At 41.5% G+C, this 11110-nt stretch overlaps 1 non-coding gene across 1 annotated transcript; it reads right to left on the reverse strand.

The window, feature by feature from the left end:
* Nucleotides 1-10714: 10714 nt before the first annotated feature.
* On the reverse strand, nt 10715-10786 carry TRNAV-GAC (transfer RNA valine (anticodon GAC)). The gene has a single exon. It is a non-coding gene; the product is annotated as a tRNA-Val (tRNA).
* Between the last annotated feature and the right edge of the window lie 324 nt (nt 10787-11110).

Raw genomic sequence — 11110 nt, forward strand, 5'->3', positions numbered from 1 at the left:
TAATTGGGTCGTACGAGCGTGTGGACCCATTTTCACTGATAAGACCGTTAGGGTTGTAAAAGTCGCTCGGGGCGACTGTAAACCTTCGGATGGGGCGATAAGCATGTTTAGGCCAAATTGTTTAGATTATCAAAATACCCCTGTAGGGTAAAATGATTGTTTTACCCTTGTGGGTAAATGACTGACTTGGACTATGAATTTGACTGATTTGACTATTATAGTATGACTATGCTTTAACTGACTTGACGATGGTTGTACAACTGATATGCTTTTAATATATGTTTAAATGATTGTTACTGAGCATGGCCATTTTGCATACACGTGTGATAATTGAGCATGACATACACGACATATTGCATGGGGTTGGGACATTAATACGGAGAAAGTTTTGATAGGATTGCACGGGTCGTATGAGATGACCGTGGATCCATTATTGATCTATTAAGGTCGCACGGGTTGCACGAGACTACTGTGGACTGATGAAAGGCTTAGTGCTACTTAATCTGATTATGGCTCTGTGCCAACCTAAATATGGCTCTGTGCTATGCTGATTATGGCTTTGCGCAAATTTTATTTACCAATGGCTATGTGCCTATCATATTTATCGATAACTCTGTGTCGATTATTTTTACCCATGGCTGTGTGCCAATTATATTACCGTCACTGATGGCTATGTGCCAGACTTATTACAGTTACCGATGGCTTTGTGTCAATTATAATATCGCTACTGAAGGCGTGAAGTAGAATATGTACTACTAGCTTTGTTTCGATTTCGGTTAGTGTTGTAACCGATGCTAACATTGTAAGTATAGGGATGGCGTGGGTGAGTTATTCCCCACAGGTAGTGCAGGGTTGGACAGAGGCACGTGCAGGGTTGGATGGGATAGCATGCATCCATGCATTCACACATTCTGTTTTGTTACTGAGATGGGCTAGGCCCAATTGATTCTATTATGAGCTGTGACCCAAATGATAATGTAATAGGATTTGGCCCACTTATGTCTAAACTGGACTGTACTGTTACTGTTAAAGGGCTCTGGTCCAGACTGTTTCTATTTCTGTATACTGACTGCTACTCTAGTAAGGGGATCTCACACTGAGTTTTTGTAAACTCACCTTATTTTTAATTGTACAGGTGGTCCCTAGCGTTAGGCGGATCAGTGCTGCAAGGGACTCGGAGATGGCCACACGACTGCTCCTATTGCTATATTAAATTGCTTACTCGTATTTTTTATTTTGGATTTCTGGTTTGTAATAAGACCATTTATGGGATTTACTTTTAATTGGGCTTTTGATTACTCACTTTAAACTGCTAGTCTAGGAAAAGACGAGTTTTCAAACCATTTACTTTTTCCAAAAACATATGTTTTAAACTTGTAACGCCCCAAAAACATATCTTTTTTTTTTGTTTCGATAAAAATTGTGCTTAACATTCCTAGTCAAGTGTTAATTATGTGATAGTAGGTCTTGGTTAAGGTTTGAGTTCGAACTTAGGGGTGAAGGAAATTATGGTTTAATTATTAAAAAAACCTTGTTGGCAAGTAGGTTGGCCTTTAAATAAATGAAGGAAGAATTGGATACAAGAAAGCCTTGTGGTGGAGTGGCAAGTGGCATCACATGCAAGGCAAAGAGGTAAGGGGTTAGAATCCCTCTCAAAGGAAGGATTTTTTTTTTGCTTAAGGGATGGACAGTGGTGGCGTTGAATGTGAACTCTGTAGGGAGTGATAAGAGGAGAAATTTGAGGAGGGGATTAAGGGGTTATCAGGGAGAAAATTTAGGAGATGAGGAGTGTAAAGAGGTGGAGTCGAATTGGGGATTAGGGAATAGGAAATTCGACTAGAAGCTATGTATAGATGCCGAATGTGAGGTTACTAGGCTAATGTCAAATTCTCCCTCACCTTGTTGCCAGAAAACATCTTTTTCTCTAAAGATCTAAAAGCCAAAAATCCCTTGTTCTTCCTTCTTTACTTGTGTCAATTTTCCATTCTTTCCCCTACTCAATACTTTTATTTTGATTCACCACTGGTTGTAAACGGTTTCTACTGCTCTTTTTCTTTGTGCCGAATAACCTTTTCCTTCATACAAACCTTAAAATCCGAATATCCTCTGTACCGCCACTACTCCTTCTACTTCGGCCAATTCTAGTATAAGTGTTTTGTTCTTTAATTTTTTTTTCTAAGTATCGATTAGTCTATCCCTCACTTCTTCTAATTGGTTTTGGTAGGATTAGTATCGAATCCTAGTCGTTTGGATCCCTGCCGATTTGCTCCTTAGGTGTGAGATTTTGGTAAGTGTTCTTCACTTCGGTAAGGGTTGGCCGAATAGGCTTTAGTAGAAAAGGGTGACATATGATGGATACAAGTCCCCCAATATGTTTTTAACGATAAAGGTCAATGCAGATCTGGTAAGTACTTGTGATTAGTGATCAAGGAAAAGCTATTAAGACTTGGAGTTTCAGGTAAGGTTAAGGTGAGACTTCGGCTTTTGGTAAAGTATTCGATAAGTATATGTGAGTAATCATTGAGTGATATCGATTGTAGGTTCGTGGTAAGAGGGATCACAGCATGCTTTATTACCAGGTGTGTACATACACTACACACACACAAGTAGATCAGCAAATCTCAAAATGTCGAAAAGCCAAAATGCCAAAAAGCCAAAAGTTTGGCTACGGTAGTCTTGCGAGTGCGTGAACACTCATAAGAGGGAAACCAATAGCTTATCGGAGGCCCTATGGGCGATTCCATGAACTTGGGCTATGTTTTGGCCAACCAGACCAAGATGGGCTAAGTTGACCCGATGGGCTATTGGGCCCATAATAGGCAAAATTGGCAACTTGATGTTAACTGATGGAAGTTATATGAAAGCATGTATATGAATGTGATTTGGGCCTAATGGGCCATAAGAATGTGATTTGGGCCTAATGGGCCATACGAATGTGATTGGGCCTAATGGGGCATATGAATGAGATTGGGCCTAGTGGGCCATATGCATGTATGTAGACCTGTTTGTGCTTTGTAAGGGGTTTTGGGCCTAGTATCTGATAACTGTTTAATTGACATAAAACTTAATTAATTAATTGTGACCATGGACGAGTCATAAGGTTAAGGTGTGGTAATGGGTATATGCATGTCTAGGATTGGATCTAAGGAGAGCTTGGTACTTAAACGGTCTTAATGACTCACCTCCTCTTCTATGAAATCCTACCTGGTGCATAATATCTATTCACATTAGCCAACGAGGACTTGTTAACGGGCCAAGGTAAGTAATAAACCTAATAAATAAAAATTATCGAAATGCCCCTAAGGGCAAAAATAACCAAAATACCCCTATGTGTTGAATGTAAGATTTATGGATGTTACATGTATATCTGCTGCATACACACGATATTCTATCTAGGTTGTATATGGGTTGGGAATTATGGAATGGAAGAAGTATGTAACGCATCAATTTTTAGGATTTTTGGGATTTTTGTGATTTGGCTGTTTGATGTAGGTCTGAGTATGTTAGTGGGCCTTTAGAAGGCCCAATAGTAAATTTATTCGAGGCAATTTCTAAATTTTCGATTTAAAGAGAGAGGTTTTTGGCATTATGGGCTTTTAAATTAGAGGTGGTAAAATAAGACACAAGAATATCTGTGGTAAAGTGGCATGTGATGCCACATAGGTGTTTGGGAAGTGGCGTGTGGATGTTTAGGGGGAGCCAAGGTTCAAGTCACAAGGTAAGTTAAATAGGGTATTTATTTTTTATGAACAGGAAAAGTAGTTAGTAGAACATAGGTGGAACCCTGTTAGGGAGAGTTTAAGCTACTCAGGGGATTGGGTAAGGGAGAGATAAGGGAGGAAATTTAGGAGCTGATCAAGGGTCTTTAGTATAGGCAACTCGGCTAGGTCATTTAGTGTTGGGAATTTCGGCATTTGGACTTGTAGCTGCCGAATTCATCTTGTATTTTCGGGACTGGGTTTCCTCATTTTTTTTTCTTTTGCTAGAAAATGAAACCTACACCCTACACTTGTGCCGACTTCTCTTCTTCAAGAACCGAATTCTCTCATCTCCTCCCCTCTTCTTTTTTCTTTTCTTTTCTTGTCAACCCTCATCTTCTTTATCCCTGTTTCCTCTCAAAACCAAGTACCTGCTGCCGATTACCCCTTTGTCGAACCTAAATCTTTCATATTTCTCTTCTTCTTCTCTTCATTTGTTTCCCTCACATCTAGGAGGTCGAATCTTGCTTTAGCTGATCCCCTTTCCCTTTTCTTTAAAAAGTCGAAACCTTCATACCTGTGGTTTAGGAAGCCGAATCTTTGGCTACTTGAACCTGTTTCTTCTAATTACGGTAGATCGGGATTGATATCATAGATAAGAAAACTCTTTTGGGCAGAACAACGATTGGCAAGTATTCGAACAACTTTCGCTAGTTACTTATGTTTTAAGGAAGAGCTGAAACCCCTTAAGGGTGGCTAACGTTGGGACTAAGGGCATTTTTGCCTCTTTCTTTGGTTTTGTATGCGCTAGCATGGACAAGGGGGTGTACAGCGAAGGGCTTGAAGGCTAACTCGGTTTGACATCTAGATCTAGTCCATATTTCGGTAGAAAGGTAAAAACTTTAGAGTCTAAGGCAATGTTGGCCGAATATGGTAAGGGGGCTAGTACGTAGTTTGTTTTTTATATGTATACTGACGTTTTAGTAACTCAATTTTAGGCAACTCGTGTGTGGATCTCGCCAACATATCGTTACAGATCAAGTGTGTAAACGACACCCACTCATAGACTAGATCGGCAAAAACTGAAATGTCGAAATGCCGAAGAGCCGGCATTTTGTAGACTTACGAGCGTGCGAGCGCTCATGAGATGGTTTGCTTGTTAATCCTGGTAATCTCAAGTGGTAATATTGTAGAGTGCGCAATTTCGTACACTACGGTATATTTGGGCTTAATAGGCCGAAAACGGGTTAATGGGCCAACTGGCCCAATTCGGTAAAAACGCTCGGTAAGTGTTTCTGTGAATACGTTAATGGCTGTAATATGCATGGAAACCCTAAAATAGTAAATTTACTAAAATACCCCTAAGTATGAAAATTGCCATTATACCCCTAGGTGCAAAATGATCGTTATACCCCTAGGGTTAATTTTGACTGAAAAGCATGATATTCTGATTCTGTTTGTGGTATTCCATGACATGTCTATCTGTTGCATGTGATATGGGTTATATTGATGGAGGAAACATTCTGGTGGCTATACCACAAATATCTGTTTCTGGTGGCTACACCACAAATATCTGTTTTGGTGGCTCTACCACAATATCTGTATCTGGTGACTCTGTCACAATATCTGTTCTGGCAGCCATGCTGCAAATTCTGTGGTGTGTAGTGGATGGGTGGGTCAAGTAGTCTCCCCACATGGTGTAAGGTTGGTACAGGGGTGTATACAGATGGATATAGGTTGGGTCTCTACATACATGGAATATCTGTTCTGTCTTTGCTATGGGCCTATAGGCTTCATTTTGAATTCTGTATAGGGCTAAGGCCCAACTTAATCTGTTTCTGTGGTTTGAACTGATCTGGACTATGGTTCGGTTATTTTACACGCTGAGTTTTTGAAACTCACCCTTTGTTTCCATCCATACAGGTAATCCCCAACCATAGTGGACTTGGAGCCGTAAGGGATTCGGAGTGGCCACGTGTTCTGCAAATTCATTTTTCTTCATGTGTTTTGATCAGCACTTATTTTCTTTAATTGCTTTGGGTTTTAAGTTGTAATAAGGCCGCTTTATTTATTTTTAATTTTTTAAGTATGTTTTGTTAGCTTAGGCATGATATTGATTTAATTGTTGAAGTTGAATAGCTCTAGGGCACATTTTAAAAAGGTTACTTCATTTCAAAATATCACGATAACATTGCAAAGTTTCCGCAATGAAAATGTTTTCAAAATTAACAACCTTTTAAAATGGTTTTAAATGAATCATTTTCCATGAACAAACACTCGGTTAAAGTGCGGAAGTGGTTGTGTGCATGTCTAGGATTGGATCCGTGGAGAGCTAGGTACTTAAGCAGTCTAATTGACTCACCTCCTCTTTTTCTGGCATCCTACCTGGTGCACAACTTTCATTCACTTTAATCTATAACGAGGTTTTTCTTTAAACACTAAGAAAGACTTTAGCTAAAACATGACTTTTTAGTAACGCTTCAATGTGACACGCCAAATTCGATCGTAACGTATGAGCTGGGTTTGAAGTGTTACATTTAATGGTATCAGAGCCTAGCTGCAACAACTCGGCTATGGAATGGTTTTTTTTTAAAAAAATTTTAGATTTTCTTCCTACAAATAAATTATTTCAAAGGTTGCACATCTAATTTTCTAAAATTTGATTATGAGTAGGTGGCACACCAAATCTCCGGACCAAGTCTGCAAGTATCATTCTGAATTTTTTTGAATGTTTCCGAATTATCAGCTATATGCTTGTACTAAAACCTTATTATGATACTCTAGTTAGGGTGATGATGGAACTGTAGGAATTTTTTATAAGTGGACTAAAGACTGTAGCTAGGCTACGATTTCGCGAAAACCAAAACTCTGAATTGATGTATGTTCATAAAACATCTGTAATAAACACTATAATATTTAATTGATGCATAAAATTCGTACTCAGATAATACGACATGAGTACGAGAGCAGCTCATGGAAGGGGCCGTGGACGTGGTCGAGGTAGTACGCGGGCTGGATCTTCGTCTTCAGGACATATGCCGGTGGTAGATGCACTAGTGCCACCGGCAACAGAGGTGGAGTCTAATGATCGAGGTGCCGGGGATGATGCTCTATCTCAGGCAATGCTTCGTGTTCTGGAAAGAGTTGTCGGGGCAAGTACGGGTAACAAAATTTGAGGATCTATTTTCGAGCGACTCCGGGCTACTGGAGCGGAGATCTTTAGGGGCGTATCTGGTGTAGCCCCAAATGTGGCTGAATATTGGTTAGAGGCCACAGAACTAATTATGGATGATTTGCACTATTTCGTAAAGTAGAAGCTGAAGGGAGCCATATCATTGCAATGGGATGAGGCTTATCAGTGGTGGCTCACTGTGAGAGATGGAACCCCAGCTGACAGGGTGACTTGGGAGCTGTTTAAGACGGCCTTCAAGGGAAAGTATGTTGGGACGAGTTATGTGGACGTCCGCACGAAAGAATTTTTTAATCTGGTTCAAGGGTGTAAGACAGTTGCTGAGTACGAGGCTGAGTTTCTGAGGCTGAGCCGGTATGCCGTTGGGATAGTCGTTACAGAGTATGAACGTAGTGTGCGCTTTGAGGATGGTCTTAGAGATGAACTTAGGGTGCTAATTGCTCCACAAAGGGAGTGGGACTTTGCTGCTCTAGTGGAGAAAGCTAAGATAGCTAAGAAGATGAAGCGTACAGAAAGATAGAATCGTGAAAAGGATCCGAACCATTTTCGGAGGGATTTGGGACCCTCGGGTGGTGCAAGTAGAAATGTTAAAAGAACAAGAGTAGAAGAGCCAGTTCGAGCAATTCTGATGAATGTTGTTAGACCACAAGTTTGTGGGGACTGTGGTAAGGTAATCTGGGCGAGTGTAGGAAACGTTCTGGTGCTTGTTTTCGGTGCGGATCTATGGAGCATCTGGGTGAGTGTAGGAAACGTTCTGGTACTTGTTTTCGGTGCCGATCTATGGAGCATAAAGTCAGGGACTGTCCTCAGAAAACATATCAGGTTCAAGTTACAGAATGGAGGGTTGCTCAACCAAGGAGAGGTGGACCACAACCACTGAGAGGATGTGGACAATGTAGGGGAGGTAATGGAAATGCTTAGGGTCGAAGAGCACCTGGCAGAGGGGTCAAAAATGCTGAGGCTCGACAGCCAGCGTTGGTGTATGCAGCTCGTCGTCGAGAGGAAGGCGATGCACTCGACGTCATAACTGGTACGTTCTTGATTTCTAGCATGTCGTACACTGGTTTGATAGATATTGGATCTACTCATTTGTATGTTGCATGCTCCATATCTGGGTCGTTGGGTGTGCACTCTGAGGAGACTTGAGTGAGGTATCGGTACTAAGTCCTTTAGGCCACTCGGTTAGGGTGGACAAACTGTATAGAGATGTGCTTTTAGAAACTAAAGGTAAAATCTTCTCTGGAGACTTGATGGAATTACCGTGCGGTGAATTCGACCTCATTCTGGGAATGGACTGGCTTATTAAGCATAGGGCAACTCTGGACTGTGCAACTAAACGGATGGTGTTAAAGACCGCGGAGGATGTGGAGGTTATGATGATAGGTGAGCGAAGGTATTATTTGTCCAATGTGGTGTCAGCATTGAGAGCCGAGAAGTGGATTCGTAAGGGTTGTAAGGTTTATTTGGCATTTGTAAGTCAGTCGAAGACTAAGGGTCTGACGGTGGATAAAGTTACAATCGTTAAGGAGTTCCAAGATGTTTTTCCAGAGGAGCTTCCGGGCTTGCCTCCAAACTGAGAAGTCGAGTTTGGAATTGACTTGTTGCCTTGAACGGCACCAGTGTCCATCACACCATATAGGATGGCACCAATGGAGTTAGTGGAGCTAAAAGCACAGATTCAAGAGTTGTTGGATAGAGGCTTTATTAGGCCGAGTGTGTCTCCGTGGGGAGTATTGGTGTTGATTGTGAAAAAGAAGGATGGGACAATGCGGATGTGCATCGATTATCGGCAGTTGAACAAACCGATGATTAAGAATAAGTACCCTCTGCCAAGAATCGATGACTTGTTTGACCAACTTAGAGGAGCTTCGGTATTCTCCAAGATTGATCTTCGATCTGGATATCATCAGTTAAGGGTCAAGGAGGTAGATATTCATAAGACGGCATTCAGGACTCGGTATGGTCATTACGAGTTTTTGGTCATGCCATTTGGACTGACGAACGCTCCTGCAGCATTCATGGATCTGATGAATCGTGTATTCTAACCATTTTTGGATCGATTTGTAGTCGTTTTTATTGATGATATTCTGGTATATTCTGAAACCAAAGAGAAGCATGTTGAACATCTCCGCATTACTTTATGCAAAATCCAGTAAGTGTGAATTTTGGTTGAGGGAGGCAACCTTCTTAGGTCATGCTGTCTCTGCTGAGGGGATCAAAGTGGACCCTCGAAAGATTGAAGCGATTCTGGAGTGGAGGCCACCTAGATCGGTGTCAGAAATTCAGAGTTTTCTGGGTTTGGCAAGGTACTACTGAAGGTTTGTGGAAGGTTTTTCTGTGTTGGCAACACCATTGACAAAGCTTATAAGGAAAGGAGCACCGTCTGTTTTGACCAAGAAGCAGTAGGAAGCTTTTGAGAAATTGAAGGAAGTCCTGACCGAGGCACCTGTATTAATTCAGCCGGAGTCTGGGAAGGATTTTATCGTGTATAGTGACGCATCACATGTGGGTTTGGGCTGTGTGTTGATGAAGAGGGTAAGGTGGTTGCTTATACATCGTGACAACTTAAGCCTCACGAAGTAAACTATCCTACTCACAACCTAGAATTGGCAGCAGTAATCTTTGCACTTAAGATTTGGAGACACTACTTGTACGGAGAAAGGTGTGTCATATACACGGATCATAAGAGTCTCAAGTACTTGCTGACTCAGAAGGAGTTGAACCTTAGGCAACGAAGATGGATAGAGTTGCTTAAGGATTATGACTATTCGATAGAGTATCACCCAGGCAAGGCTAATGTGGTAGCCGATGCCCTAAGTTGTAGAGCTGTATCTGATCTAAAAGCAATGTTTGTTCATTTGAGTTTGTATGATGATGGTAGCCTGTTGGCTGAGTTGCAAGTAAGGCCAACCTGGGTGGATCAGATTAAGGAAAAGCAGTTGAAGGATGAGTCTTTAGTTTCTCGATTCCAACAAGTTAAGAAAGGGGAAACTTCTGAGTTTGGGTTGAATAGTGACGAAGTTCTGTGTTTCTGAGGGAGAGTTTGCATTCTGAATGACTCTGATTTAAGGCAGTCGATACTGAAAGAAGCTCATGAAGGACTTTGTGCTATGCATCCTGGAGGGAATAAGTTGTATCAAGACTTGCGAGAATTGTATTGGTGGCCTGGGCTTAAACGAGAAGTAACGGAGTTTGTGGGGAAATGTCTGACATGCCAGCAAGTGAAAGCTGAGCATCAGCTACCTTTCAGACTTTTGCAGCCAGTGAAGATACCACTTTGGAAGTAGGAAAGGGTAACCATGGACTTCGTGAGTGGGCTACCCTTGACACCGACGAAGAAGGACTCAGTTTGGGTAATTGTGGATAGGTTGACCAAGTTTGCTCATTTCATACCTTTCCACACTACTTATTCACTTCAGAAGTTAGCCAAATTGTACGTGGACTTTCTGAAGGATCGCTTTTAGTTGGACCGAGCTCTCATGCTGATCGGAGGAATGCCAATCTCTCTTTCTTTTCTAAGAAAGCACTCTTTTTCTCTTTCTTGCAAAGTCGTCTTATGATTTCAAATTCCCTTCTTGAAGGTTGCGTCATCAGGGAAGGTCCTTGTTCTATTCTGGCAGTCAGAGTGATGGCTCTTCATCCTCGACAGAGCAATGTTCAGTTTCTGAGACAGTTGAAAAAGAACCCCAAGTCTCAGGTGATGTTGGAGTTCGCTCCCAGAAATATAGTCATCCTTGCCCCCTCACGTCAATCCCACGAGCCTCTTATCCATTCTTATTCAATCACGGCAGGGGGCAAGGCAAAATAGAAAAACTCACATTGGGTTTAGGGATAATCAGGCTCGAACTGATGACGTCCACCATGTCAAGGTGACACTCTACCGCTGAGTTATATCCCTTCCCCGCCCCATCAAGAAATAAACCGACTAATCCTAAGTCAAAGGATCGAGAAACTCAACAACGCCACTATTCTTGAACAACTTGGAGCCAGGCTTTCCTTTCGCACTATTACGGATACGAAAATAATGGAAAAAGTTGGATTCAATTGTCAACTGCTCCTATCGGAAATAGGATTGACTATGGATTCAAGCCATATACGTATGGTTTCATAAAACCATACGATTCTCCCAATCTAAATCAAGTAGGTTTTACATGAGGAAGGTTTGCCTCAGCATGTTCTATTCGATATGAGTAGGAGAAGCGATATTCTTAAAAAAATAGAG

The sequence above is a fragment of the Gossypium arboreum genome, chromosome 1, assembly GCF_025698485.1.
Source record: "Gossypium arboreum isolate Shixiya-1 chromosome 1, ASM2569848v2, whole genome shotgun sequence".
Lineage (NCBI taxonomy): Eukaryota > Viridiplantae > Streptophyta > Magnoliopsida > Malvales > Malvaceae > Gossypium > Gossypium arboreum.